The sequence below is a fragment of the Mirounga angustirostris genome, unplaced genomic scaffold (assembly GCF_029215605.1).
Source record: "Mirounga angustirostris isolate CCGP_5_RB_7025 unplaced genomic scaffold, mMirAng1.0.hap1 SCAF_6, whole genome shotgun sequence".
Lineage (NCBI taxonomy): Eukaryota > Metazoa > Chordata > Mammalia > Carnivora > Phocidae > Mirounga > Mirounga angustirostris.
Window position 1 is genome coordinate 68,811,997 of NW_026991714.1, and position 14,818 is coordinate 68,826,814.

The following is a 14,818-nucleotide window of genomic DNA, read 5'->3' on the forward strand; positions in this document are numbered from 1 at the left end:
AGCACTAATTTCAAAGGAATCTTTTTCTTCTTGCAACTCTGACACTTGGTAAGATGTGTTACTTGGGTATCTCCTCCTCCTGGAGGAGGCCTAACTTTTCCAGGCTATCATGATGAATCATGTGAATGATGATTTTAGTCAAGAAAACAACTTTGGCTCTTTGGCCAACTAGAAAAAAATATACTAAATATACTATACTATACTGTTTTGTTACAGTTGACCTCTCTGCCTTCAAAGGCTTATGAGAAACCCCAAATGCTGTCAAACTGAATTTTTTTTCTAATGAATTTATAACTGATTCCAAATAAAATGTTCCTCCACTAGACAATTAGCTTCAAAAATACTGAATGCTTTTGTTTCCAAGTTGGAAAAAAATACAATTAAAATGAGAAATATCTACTTTGTTTTAAATGGAGCTGGCCATTTGTTAGGAATATCTGAAACAGGGAAAATAACTACAGAATGCTTTTTATGTCCCTAACACCATTAAAATACTTAAAAGCAAAGCTGTTACACTCAAATATTAAAGCACACCCAAGAATGTAACAGTTAATGAATTACTGGGGAATAATTAAGTACCTTTATACTTGTATAGTGCGGATCTCCTGTCCTCCCTGAGCGCAGAGAACAGAGTGGGGAGCACCTTCCCACGTACAGAGAGGTCCCCCAACACCTGAGAAGCAAAGGGAAAGGGGCCCAACAAGTCATCTGGGAAGGACATCTTCAACTCAGAGAACTAATGAAGTCCTCTGAAACTGGTAAAGAACTATGGAAACTTCCCTTAAATAATGCATCTTCATAAAACCTTACGTATAATGCCAGGTTCTGCAGCCCCGCTGAAGGCATACGAAGACCCGGCCAGGAGCCCCAAAAGGAAGCAAGCACAGCCACTGGGCCTGTCAAACAAAGGGACAGGAATTGGGAAATTTAAAAATATAACAAACCTTAGGGTAAAATGGGAAAAAAACAGAGTAAGAGAGAAAGACGGAACGACAAGGGAGTTGGTGGAACTGAAAACACGTGGGAAGATGAGAACACTGAGAAGGGCAAACAGGGGTGGGCAGGGGAGGGAGGAGGGAGGGAGGCCTGCTCACAGACGCTCGCTGCACGTCTCTCCCGTATGTGCCCACTTCGATCCCACAACCAGCACAGGACATCCATCTTGCACACGTCCCAGCTCAGGATCGGGAGGCACAGAAAGGGGAGGTGCCCTTGCAGCCGACCCACAAGGGATGGTGGCAGGATTTCAACAGAGGCTCAGCTCTGCCCAGCGGTGCCCGCACACGCCCTGCACCCCTCCTCTCCGTGTCCCTCCTCACGACGACTTTCTAACGTCAGGGGCACCAGAATACATTCTCTTTCTCAGGAGGCCCCATTCCTGAATCTCAATTGCACTCGTCAAGATCTGAAATTGTCAGGGTTTTCTTTTTTATTTTTCCGCTGTATTGTGATATAACTGACATATAACACTGTGTCATGATGTTCGTTCCAACTGAACTGGTACTTTTATTTAGGCTTTTAATTTTTGGAAATTTCATAATTCCACTTGTCAAAATGCTTCATATGCATCAAGATATTATAAAAAATGTCCTAGAATCAAGACCTGTAATGGTCACTCACTAAGGTACTTTAGGTTCTGCAGTCTTTTCAAGGTACACTTTTGTCAGACTGGCCACCAGTTGCTGGTCTACTGCATCTAGTATGGTTTTGATTTAGATGGCCCTTTTTGCATGCATACTAGGTTTACAAGTAACTTCATTCTTCCCAGAGTTTCAGTAATTGGTATTTTTCACACGGTTACCACACAAAAACAGAACGTATGTTTCAAAGCTGGCATGCCCCTTTTACAAGTGAATGGCTAAAATCATCTTGTCATAGGTGTGCAGAGAATGGACACTTGGGATTTTAAAATGCATTAATTTGATCTTAAAAAAACACACAAATTACTTATATGATTTTAGTCACAGAATTAGAAGAAGCATTCAGAGAAACTATTAGAATATCGTACAGAAATTACCACCATTTTGTTAATATGTAGTGTATACACATTCACTATTTAGGATTAAACATGGACTATATGGAGTTAATGTATTTAACAGCAGAAAATATACAAAAGAAGCATTCCCAAAATATGTCTTTTTGCCTTCTTTGAGATTGGCATTATACAAGGATTTGGGGGTGGGGGAGGGGGCGGATACGTAAATACTCTGAGATATAGTTCATGGGAAGCTAGCATTAAAACAATATTTAAGGGGTGCCTGGGTGGCTCAGTCATTTGAGTATCTGACTCTTGGTTTCAGCTCAGGTCATGATCTCAGGGTCCTGGGATCGAGCCCCTTGTCAGGCTCCACACTCAGCAGGGAGTCTGCTTGAGATTCTCTCTCTCCTTCTGCCCCTACCCCCGCTCGTTTGCACGGGCTCTCTCTCTCTCTCACAAATCTTTTTTTAAAAAACACTATTTAAACATTCTCATCTTCCCATCCTATGTTTATGGAAATGTCTCAGTGAATGTGTGCAGTTCTGATATAAATATTTCTGTATCAGTGGAAGACAACTGAAAGCATTTTCATAGTATTTATATTTATTTGTTTATACATCTGTTTCCCCAGCTGGACTGCGAGCAGCTCCAGCTAGATGTTACGACTGGTTCAGGTGCTCGATACACATTGTTACATGAAAGAAGATGTAGTGTTTGCCCTCAAAAGATCCTGCTTGGTGGGAAGCCCGATGCAGGGCTCGATGCCAGGACCCTGAGATCATGACCTGAGCCGAAGGGAGAAGCTTAACGACTGAGCCACCCAGGCGCCCCTAGAACTTCTCATTTTTGTACTATGCTTACGAATATAAGAAATAAATATTTCTGTATCAGTGGAAGACAACTGATACAGTTCTCCCTCTACACTCCCCCTCTACACTCCCCCTCTACACTTCCCCTGCTTGTGTTCCCTCTCTCGCTGTATCTCTCTCTGTCAAATAAATAAAAATCTTTAAAAAAAAAAAAAAAAAAAACGCAGGAAAACAACCATGTAAAGCAGGATCTGGTGGAGAATGTATCTTACCTCAGGTGGGGAAAGACAGACTAGTGAACATTAATGTTGGAATAAACGGCTATCCATTTGGACGCATCAAATAGAATTAGATCCTAAAACAACTCCAAGTAAATTTCAGGTGGATTAAAGATTCAAATGTCAAAAATAAAACAAAAGGCTTAAAGAGTACTACAAATACTTTTATGAACTTAGCTGGTGACATGAAAGTCAGAAACAAAAAGAGAGAAAGAGAAATTGATGAAATTGACTATTTTCAAGTTTAAAATTTTACCTGACCCCTTCCTTCCTTCAGTTTTTTCCACCCAATGGAGTAACTGGGACAAGATTCACTCCTTTCCCTTCCTCCCTCTCCCTTCCCACACCTTTTCCTGTCACCTGGGCAGGGCAGGGCTGCTGGGAAAGGGGAGCCAACAAGTACTGGAGCAAAAATCTGGCTAATTATAGCCAGAAGAGTTGTACATATAAGGGGATTGAGCAAGTAAGTAAAATCCTGAGGTTAGTGGGAGGCAGGCTGCATGAAGAGAAGAAAGCCCTATGACACTGGAATACAACAGAGGGTATTTATAAGATGAACAGATGCAGAAACACATACAAATACATATGCCCTGCGTAGACACCTGTGTGTGTACACACATATGCACATTCATGTATGATTTCCAAAGTCAGTCCACTGACAGGACCTAAAAGCAATGGGGCCTTGGCAGCATGAGCACACTGAGTGTCTAGATCTTTGCTTCAAACACCATTCTCCACGAGGAAGAACCAGAGCTCCTGGGAGAAATGACCGGGTATAGGGCTCGGGCAGGGAAAGGACAAGATGAGGCCAGAACATCTCTTTAGAGGGGGCTGTACAGATGTGCCAAATACCTAAAACTGTACACTTAAAATGGGTACATTTTATTACACACAAATTATATCTCAATAAAGTTAATTTTACTTTTTTAATTTTTTAAAAAGATTTCATTTATTTATTTGAGAGGGTACACATGAGCAGGGGCAGGGGGGTGGCAGAGGGAGAGGGAGAAGCAGGCTTCCTGCTGAGCAGGGAGCCCGATGTGGGGCTCGATCCCAGGACCCTGATATCATGACCTGAGCTGAAGGCAGATGCTTCACTGACTGAGCCACCCAGGTGCCCCAATAAAGTTAATTTTATTAGAAAACTAGATTGAGAGACTACAAAATGTTCATTTTACACTGGTTACCAAGGTTACACATGTTTCTGAATTCCCTGGCCCCCTCAAGCTATTCAGGGTAAAAATATTTGATGTTCTGCAAAACATATTTTAGTAGTACAAAGTTCAGGTACGTATCATTGGTTCTCCTTCGTGAGAATCATTCTGCTTCCACATTTTTAAAAATTACTTTTAAAATGTTTAAACAAGGGGCACCTGGGTGGCTCAGTTGGTTAAGCATCTGACTCTTGATTTTGACTCAGGTTATGATCAGGGTTGTGAGATCGGGCCCCATATTGGGCTCCCCACTGGGCATGGAGCCTGCTTGAGGATTTTCTCTCTCCCTCTCCCTCTGCTCCCCCCCACAAAAAAGAAATGTTTAAAAAGATTTATCCACACAGATAGTACAATTACAGTGTTGTTCACAAAATCCAAGAATGGAAACAGCTTAAAGGTCAACCAAAGAGGACTGAGCACATGCCCCATTGTCCAATGGACTAGTAAGCAGCTCTGTGTGCACAGGTATCTACAGTCTAAAGCCTCACAGAAGCCAGCATTATCTGTTCAAAAACCTAAAGCAGATACCACGCTCTTGACAAATCAGGCACATAAACAAGCCTTCTAAGGGCCTCTCATCACTCTTAAAATGAAACCCAAACCCTCTGCCTTGGCCCTACCTGGCCTAGCCCCTGCCTGCCCGACCCCTCCCCCCTCCACGCCCCCATCCATACCAATTTCTTTAGCTTCCTGGAGCCTCCTTCTGCTCATCTTCCCTTGGCTGGGCCCTTCTTGTCAATTAGGTCTCCATTTAAAAATTACTACTTCCAAGACCATCCCTAAGCACCTAGTTCAGTCATGTTTTACCACAAAATAACCCTATTTTAATACTCATTCATCCTCTCCGTGTGTGTTTATCTCCCCTACTTGAATGTGAGCTCCATGAGAGTAGAGATCTTGTCTGTTTTGTTCGCTGCTGTATTCCCAGGATGTGTGCCAGCCAGGCACTTATTAATACTCACCTGCCGAATGAATGACCTCCAAATGTGTTGTCAAATAAGGGAGAGGGCACAGGACGCTGTTTGTGGTGTAAATAAAATATATGCACATATCACAGACATGCTTGTATCTGCATAAAATCTCAGGAAGGATACTGAAGGAACTGGTGTCAGCTGTCACTTGTAAGGACAGGGCAAGGCTAGAGGGACTAATACCTTTACCCCTTTTGAATTTTTTACAACACGCATACAGTATCTATCTTATAAAGTAATCTGAGATAGATAGAAGCTGTTACCCATCAAACGCAGTGATATTCATCATAACTGGAAAATGAACTTCAGAGAGCATGTCATCTTACAGCTTTACAGAGTCCCCCCGCACCTCTGAATGAAAAGTGTCAGCAGCCGACACAGTCCTTACACTCTCCTGTCATCGTATGTACTTGTTAACCACACTTACTCATCATCATAAAGATGACATTTTGATTTTGTTTACATCATTGAAAATGCGTTCCAAACAAATCTACTACCTTCCATCTTCTTCCTAATGAACACCCACAGCTTTTATTCTCCATGTAAATCATACTGGCGAGCACAGGTTAAAAAAAAAACAACAAAACAAAACAGAAGGCAACACATGCCCAAAACAACAGGCTCAAGAAATAATAAAAAATTACAGAAGTCTCACTAGGACGATTATAAAAATTACTACAACCTATTTGGAGTTAATGACATTTTATTCTATATGAGCAACATTCTACAATGTGGATCTGGACCAAAATAATATAAACCAAAACAAATCAAAACCAAGTAATGAAACTAAACACTTAAATTTTATTTTTAACTGAATTTTTTCAAAATTAAAAATTAAAACTGGTAGGAAACCAACATTTAAAATATATTTTCAAAGTATCCTACAAGTTAAACCTGATAAATTTACATTTTACTTAGATAAAAATAGCAGATACTCAATAAAGAACATTGACCAGTTGCTGAGTATTCATTTTCACTGTAAATTATTCTGAATATTAAAAGCATGTCAAGTGATTCATACATTTCCAAATACTATACCTCAAAACATACTTCTACTCCAAAATCTGCATCTTATGGAGGGGGAAAAAAGTAAAGAGTAAGGCTTCAAAATTATCTCTCGATAGCACAATCATTAAACTATCTGGCTGAGGTCCAGATAAAGCCAAAATACACAAACATGCACACAAAAACAAATCAACTCAGAGTCACAATAAAAATAATTCAAAACAACCTAAACATATTGTTCAAATAACCAGAACTCAAGAACTGTTAAATGTTCACTGTGCTAATGTGTATAACATTGCAGATCTACATAATGTTTCAAAAACACTAGCTGAAAACACATCTAATAGTTATGTAATTTTAAGTCTTTTATCTTACATTGAGAAATTACACAAATTCAAACAACTTTAAATAAAAAATACTCTGGGATTAAAAAAAAAAAAGAGTCCTTTCAAAGAAGAGTGTGTGGTTAAAAGTCAAAACACACACATAAACCACTAGATGGTATTTACTATCAATCAAATCATTCTGTCTTCCATTTCTGTTTTTGCTTTAGGATGACAAATGGAGTACAAAATCGATCTTGAATGCACACAGAACATTAGTAACCCACTTCTGCCTTTCTTCGACAGTTACCACAAGCAAATTAAGTTAGGTTTGAGTATTCAAGAAATATCCTCTTTGCCAAACTCTTTTGCTTGGCCAAATACAAACAGGTATCTGAATTACGATTTTACCTTTTTAATCACTAGATTACAAAAAAACTATTATTTTAATCTTAATAGATAAATGATTGACAGTTTTCTTGAAATGTACAGTCAGAAAGCTGAAGTAACCCATTTTTAGTCAGCTCAACGAGCTATAAAACCCTAAATGGGGAGTCTGAAGCTTTCACTGTTGATCAGCGAGCAACTCTCATCCTTTATATTCAAAACACCTCTTTCACAGCCTACAACTAAAATAAAGCAATTGTTGGACACCCTGGGGAGTTATTCCAAACTCTGCTTCACAGTATCTTAAACTACTCATTGAGAAACACTGTTATCAATACAAACCCCACGGTAATTGTTCCATTCTGCTTCCACATGGCACAGCCGCATGATGTCTTTTCTGCATGATGTCTTTTCTGCATTCGGAAAAACTCGAATTCTTACTTAGAAACAGCTTTGAACCTTGGCTCATGGCCTGTTTGTAATTGATACTACAGCTTAAATACCTTTCCAGCAAAGTTACACTAACTTCAAAATACTCTGGGATCAACCATTAAAATGTTTTTGTTTCGGTTACAACACTAATGAGCACCAAATGTTAGAATTTGTTTTAACGACCTAATACTTCAAGGATTTTCTTAAAAGGAAAAGCTAGATCAGCTATCCATTATATAACGAAAGGCAGATTAGTCAGTGCTGATACAGATAATGCTTGAAGATTTAATACTTAGAGTGCAGAATCAAAGATATAAAAGTTAAATTCAGAAAGCCTGCTCAGTCAGCCATCATAGTTTTTCCCTGTGAAAATACCAAACTTCTGCTCATGGAAGCTTCCTTCCCTTCTTGCTTTGCATTAGCCACTCAACCCTCACCCTGATGTCCCCATTCCTATCAAAGGAGTGACACTACCAGGCTTTACTATACTTCCTCGTAGTACAAAGGAATATAAAGTACCGAAGAAGCAAAAAGCAATTAAAGGAAATCTCAGCATATCAGGTTTATTAAAGCCTGGTAAGAACCACTGATTTGACAAGATTTTAGAAACAAATGTGTAAATGCTATTTTAAAAATACAAAAACAAAGAGGAAGGAACGGACCATTTCGGATATATTCTGGAAATAAACACTTCGCACGCAAGCGCGCAGCTGGGTAAGGACTGCTGCCACCCTGCGGGTGTCTTCCTTGGCCCAGAGCGCACTTTGCAGGGCAGGGCACACCAGGACCTGCACGGCCGCCGCAGGCTGCGGCTTCTGCTCCTTTGGAGGCTGACTCTTCTGCATACTGGCCCCTGCGTTCAGACCTCCTCCACATCTAAGCATCATGGCTGCTACAACCACCATACCTAATTTCAACTTTCTTTTCCAGCATCTTTTAACTCTTCTCAGCATCTCATCACCTTTCTTTTTCTTGTTTTTTCATTCTAGGTGACTTAATACTCCTTGACATTCGATCTGGACTTTTACAGAACTCAACAAACAGATGTCTTTCTTTTTGGTTTAGCAATTATTAATTCCTTTCGGCTTTAATGTTCAAGTCTTGGGTCCTTGTCATTTTTATCACTGCTCAAAATTTTCTTTCCTTCATCATTAGATAAGATCTTTCTTTTGCCTTATTTCCAGGTTTCATCCTACTCTCAATTAGGATACAGCTCATTAAATAACTAAGGTTTTATGAGACATGCCATATTAAGAATCTGTAGATTAATTTACAAGAAAATGACTTAGCAAGCAAATACTGTAAATAAGATTCATGTAATAAAAGTTAAGCCTTTGAAAGACATGCTTTAAAATAATCTCAAGTATTTCAGAAGTACCTAAAGTCACCGATATTTAGTCTTTAAAGAATTTCCACCCAGAATCTCCCACTTGGAGATATAATTTGAGATGAAGTATTTACAGTGATAAAACTGCATTTCTTCAAAAAACATTCTGTATTGTTTTTACATTATCTTGGATTTGCATAACTTCCCCAAAGTTGGAATTAATAAGGCTTATTATTCTGATACTATATATCAAGTAGAGAAATTAAGTCTTTTGTAAATAATGTCTACAAATGCAAGGAACTATAGTATATAAATTCACAGAAAATTCATTGCACCTTCAATTTCTAAATTTCTAAGTGCTATTCCCTAAAATCTATTTATTAACTAGAAATGAAATAATGGCAGATTTTCATTGGATCGCTATTCTGAAACCTCAGCAAACTACTACATTGTTACACTGCTGTACTGCACACCATTATTTCTCAGTCTGTGGAGCACAAAGGGCATCCGACAACCAACAGATACTATGGAGAAAAAGGGTTCTAGGTTCCAACAAATGTGGGAAATGTTGAGCGAAGGAAGCTAAGCCGGTTTTTACCCTATAGGATTTCTCAGTATCATTAACATATCCATAGAGACTGTAGCTCCTCAAAGCACGTGTGCTGACGCATGCATCTGTGTATGTTGGGAGGGGTGGTATTTATGCAATTGCTCCTCAGCTTATGATTACAAAACCATATTGCAGCAGAGCATCCCCCTAAAGTCAAGTCCCACAGAATATACTTCGGCAAATACTAAGATTTACAGAAAATAGTCACTATTGGTTGTTGTTTCTAATCTTTAATATAAAGCAATTTCTGCAAGATACTGTATTTTTTTTTAAGATTTTATTTATTTATTTGACAGAGAGAGACACAGCGAGAGAGGGAACACAAGCAGGGGGAGTGGGAGAGGGAGAAGCAGGCTTCCCACAGAGCAGGGAGCCCGATGCGGGGCTCGATCCCAGGACCCTGGGATCATGACCTGAGCCGAAGGCAGACGCTTAACGACTGAGCCACCCAGGCGCCCCTATTTATTTATTTTTAAAAAGATTTTATTTATTTGAGAGAGAGAGGGAGAGAGAGCACAAGCAGGGGGAGAGGCAGAGGCAGAGGGAGAAGGAGACTCCCTGCAGAGCAGGGAGCCTGAGGCAGGACTCGATCCCAGGACCTGAGATCATGACCTGAGCTGAAGGCAGACGCTTAGCCGACTGAGCCACCCAGGTGCCCCCTCTGCCCAGTTTTGTTTTTTTTTTTTTTAAAGATTTTATTTATTTGACAGAGACACAGCAAGAGAGGGAACACAAGCAGGGGGAGTGGGAGAGGGAGAAGCAGGCTTCCCGCGGAGCAGAGACCCCGATGTGGGGCTCGATCCCAGGACCCTGGGATCATGACCTGAGCCGAAGGCATACGCTTAATGACTGAGCCACCCAGGTGCCCCAAGATACTGTATTTGTAAAGGTACTGGTTACTGGGGAAAGAGGGAAGGCATAAAGGTTAAAAAAAGAAATAAAGTTATTATTCTTCTCCTAAGAACAGTAACACCTGAAAAGACAGACAATGCTGTCCACATTGAACCCTTCTGCTGTAGCTGTATATGAATTCAACAGATAATTCCTTTTTTTAATGACAGGTTTTGCTTAAGAGATGGCACATTGAATTTAGACATTTCATTTTTTTTTTTTTTTAAAGATTTTATTTATTTATTCATGAGAGACAGAGACGGAGAGAGAGAGGCAGAGGGAGAAGCAGGCTCCCAAGGAGCAGGAAGCCCGATGCGGGACTCGATCCCAGGACCCTGAGATCATGACCTGAGCCGAAGGCAGACGCTTAACCATCTGAGCCACCCAGGCGCCCCTAGACATTTCATTTTTTAAAAATTCAGGCTAATGGGGACTTTAAACAACTAAAATACTAATATCCCAAAGGCTTTTATTTTTTTTTAAAGAGATTTTATTTATTTATTTGACAGAGAGAGAGAGAGAGAGAGAGAGGGAACACATGCAGGGGGAGTGGGAGAGGAAGAAGCAGGCTCCTCACCGAGCAGGGAGCCCGACACAGGGCTGGATCCCAGGGCCCTGGGATCATGACCTGAACCAAAGGCAGACGCTTGACGACTAAGCCACCCAGGCGCCCTCCCAAAGGCTTTAAGGAAGGGCTACATATAGCCATAAACGAAATGTAAATTGAGTGCCTTGATTTGTATGATACCAAACCCAAACTAGAATAGAGCGTGAATCTTCAGAGCACTCTCCTGGATCACAGAACTAGGCAAGGAGTAGAGACCCTCCAATTCCTCAGGTCCCGGGGCTATTAGAGCAGACCAAGGGCAGTCCTACGTTCAAAATTCACTAGGTGCCTAGCACAGGTGTCAAAAATAGCAGCTAGATGTCTAAAAATCCAATCCTTCTGATCCAACGACTCTCATTTCTTCTGACACCTCAAAGATGTTTCAGACAGAAAGAGCACTTTACCAACAGAAAGGTAAAGCATCCCAACAGTCACACCCACTGTTACATTTGGAAATAATGCCCCATTTACCACTATCAATAGTTTATCAATGTAACTATTACAGGCATATTTCAAATATGCTTACAATAAATATAACTTTTAAAATAACACAACAGATTTGTTACATAGTTTGATGATAAAAGATAAGTATAGTGAATGGTACTGTTAGAAAATTTCTATTTTAGCAAAATTTTACTATAAACAATAAGACAAGCCCCACCAGTATGGGCAGTCTTCTGGGGAGATGGAAATAGGCTCAGAGTTGGTATTTGTTAAAAACAGGAGCGTACTACTGTGGTGGTGAAGCACAGAGCAAATCCCGCTGAGACACGTAATAGCTGGTAACTCTGAGCAAGTTACCTAAATGGTCTGTGCCTCAGTTTCCCCATATATGTGCAGTAATATCAATAGCTACCTCCTAAGGTTTTCGCGAGAAGAACATGACTTATGGAGAAGAGTACCAGACACACAGTAAGCACTACATCCACATTTGTTAAATATGCCATTATGTATTTGTTATGGAATCCTATTACAAGAGAAAATTATTTGAAATGAAGTTTAGTGTGCTTTTATTTTTTTAAAGATTTTACTTATTAGAGAGAGCACGAGCAGGGGGAACGGCAAGCAGAGGGGGAAAGAGAAGCAGGCTCCCCGCTCAGTGGGGAGCCCAATGCAGGACTCGATCCCAGGACCCTGGCATGATGACGTGAGCTGAAGGCAGATGCTTAACCGACCGAGCCACCCAGGCATCCCAAAGTTTAGTAAGCTTTTAAAAGGAAGGAGTCAAACACCTAAGGAAAGCAAATGAAACATATTCATAACAGAAGGATTTACGGATGATAAGGATATGTGTACCAACTGACAGACTGATACTTACTCCCTAACTCACAGACTCCTTCATGCAAACATGTGCTCATCGTTTTGTGCATGCCCAGCACTGTGCTGGGTGCACAGTCACAAGGATAAACAAGAAAAAATCTTTGACCCAAGATTACCTGGGTACTCTGCTCATTGTAGCGTTTATTAAAAATTTAAAGTTAATAAGTTATATGTATATAGTATATAACTAAATGGTATAACTGTATAGGTATGTGGTTTTGTTGTCACGGTTTTTAAGAACCCTCTAGACATACCGCCAATGAAAGGTCCGGCCAGTGACCCGGTGGACAAGCACATGTAATCACGTCTTCACCCCTGCTCCACACTCACTAGTTTATTAGAGCCTGCTGGAAAGGACAGCCTGGCTTTGGGAGCTAAACTTAAAAGAAACTAGTACTGTTTTATAAAATAATTTGACTGCTCTGAAAGAAATGAACAGGGACAATATGAAGCCTGTGATGTGCCTCTTTTGTCTGAGGCGGGTTTACGGTTGCTCTTAGACCCTCATGTTTCTGCTGTGGGTGGTGATGCAAAGCATGATCGGCCTTCTAACTTGGCCACTTGTATCTACCTTGCCTTATAATCTCCCGATTACTCAAGTATACAACAAGCACACAAACATCAATCAACACAAATGGTCAAACAGTATTTAAAACTTTTATATAGAAATTTTTAAAAGCTTTAAGTCTATAATCCCTTTAAGAGCAGACACTAATTACCTAAATACTTCTCTCCCTCCGCACCGTCTCAGCAGCTGAAATTAGCGGCGTATTTCTAAACATTTATGATACCAGACACTACATTCTTAGGAAAAGTCTAACTTCTAGACTTTTCCATTCCTTATTAGACTACTCCACTGGATAAAATTAGTTGCATGTATCTTTAAATTGATAAAAAAGTTGTTTTTTTTTTAAAGAGAGAGCATGCAGGGGCTGCCCTGAGATCTACCTGAGATGATGACCTGAGCTGAAATCCAGAGTCAGACGCTTAACCGACTGAGCCACCTAGGTGCCCCCTGCACCTTTCAAATTTTCTTAGTAAGATACAATTAATCAACTATTGTAAATGACTTGTATCAATTCACCATCGTATCAAAATTGAAAAGACAAGACCAGTGGCAAGATAAAGACCATCATGAAGTAGAAGCAGCACAAGAACGGAAGGGAAGACAAGTAAAGATGACTGTTATCACTGTTGAAAGACAGAGAGCCATCGGAGAATGCTCAGAGAGTAGGTTTCAGTACCGGAATGCATGGGGTGAAATTCCAGCTCTCTTTTCTTAGTTCTATAATTTTTTTTTTAAGATTTTATTTATTTGGGGTGCACGAGGGTTCCCTTTTCTCTGTATCTTCACCAACTTGTTATCTCTGGTCTTTTTGATGATGGCCATTCTAACAGGTGTGAGGTGATATCTCACTGTGGTTTTGATTTGCATTTCCCTGATAACTGGTGATGTTGAGCAGCTTTTCATGCACCTGTTGGCCATCTGTAGGTCTTCTTTGGAAAAATATCTGTTCAGATCCTCTGCCCATTTGTTAATCACAATGTTCTTTGTCACTGAGCTGTAGGAGTTCTTTATATATTTGGAGCTCAGCCCCTTATATCAGGTATATGATGTACAAATATTTTCTGACATTCAGTAGGCAATCCACAACTCTTTAAGGTAGTGTTTTGTTTAGGCCACTAGGTGGGATGCAACAAACTGTAATAGCTGTAACAAAGAAATACAGAAATGCAAGGGCTCAAGTAAGACAGAAGTTTATTTCTCTCTCACATAACAGTTCAAAAGTGAGTGAGTTGTCTTCATCATTTGGTGTCTACCTCTGGATCCAAGGCTACTGCTTCAACAATCAGGGCAAATATAACTGTCTTTTAGAAGAGGACCCAAAAGTTGCCCACAACTCTTCCTTTCAAATCTCAGGGTCCCAAACTTAGTCACAGGGCCGCATCCAGGTGCGTCTTGCTAGGGAATGCAGTTATACCTGGGGGGGTCATGGGTTAGCTGACATTGGAGTGGGACTGGAAAGTCTCAAAAGAAGAAAAAAAATGACTACTGGGGTATAGTTAGCAGTCTTTGTCACAGGTAGGTATTATCATCCCTACTTTTTAAATGAGGAAACTGAGATTCAGAGCTATCTGCCAAAGGTCCCATAGCTAATAATAATTAAGCCAGGATTCAAATGCATATTCTGTCTCTAGATTCTATACTATTTCAACTAAATCATGTTAAGTGACAAAAGAAATACATACATTTTTAAATTTCTTGCTAGGGGTGCCTGGGTGGCTCAGTCGGTTAACCATCTGCCTTTGGCTTGGGCCATGATTTCAGGGTCCTGGGATCAAGCCCCATACCGGGCTCCCTGCTCAGTGTGGAGTCTGCTTCTCCCTTTCCCTCTGCCTCTCCCCTAACCCCCACTCGTGCGTGCTCTCTCTTTCTCTCAATCTCTCTCAAATAAATATTTTTTAAAATGTCTTGCTAAATATAGCACAACTGGAAAACACTCCTGGGTATCCAGAAGTAGTGGCCTCCCCACCCACAGAACTGACCTGTCCACTTCCATCTGAGGGGTTTAACCTGCCTACGGAAATAGTAATGATCTCCCCAGAGGCAGCAGTCATGCAAGACAATGCTGATTGTCCTCAGGACTCACCTCTCCCACCCCTCT

General features: G+C 40.5%; 1 protein-coding gene across 8 annotated transcripts in view; it reads right to left on the reverse strand.

Moving 5' to 3' along the window:
• The window catches only part of DISP1 (dispatched RND transporter family member 1), a 176,368-nt gene that overhangs the window by 130,085 nt on the left and 31,465 nt on the right, over window positions 1–14,818 (reverse strand). The window contains exon 1 of one of the 8 annotated variants that reach the window (XM_064594522.1): window positions 811–870. The exons of the other annotated variants lie outside the window; for them this stretch is intronic. The gene's annotated coding sequence lies outside the window, so the exon portion shown is untranslated. Of the gene's footprint in view, window positions 1–810; window positions 871–14,818 lie in introns of those variants that run through there. 8 annotated transcript variants of the gene reach the window in all.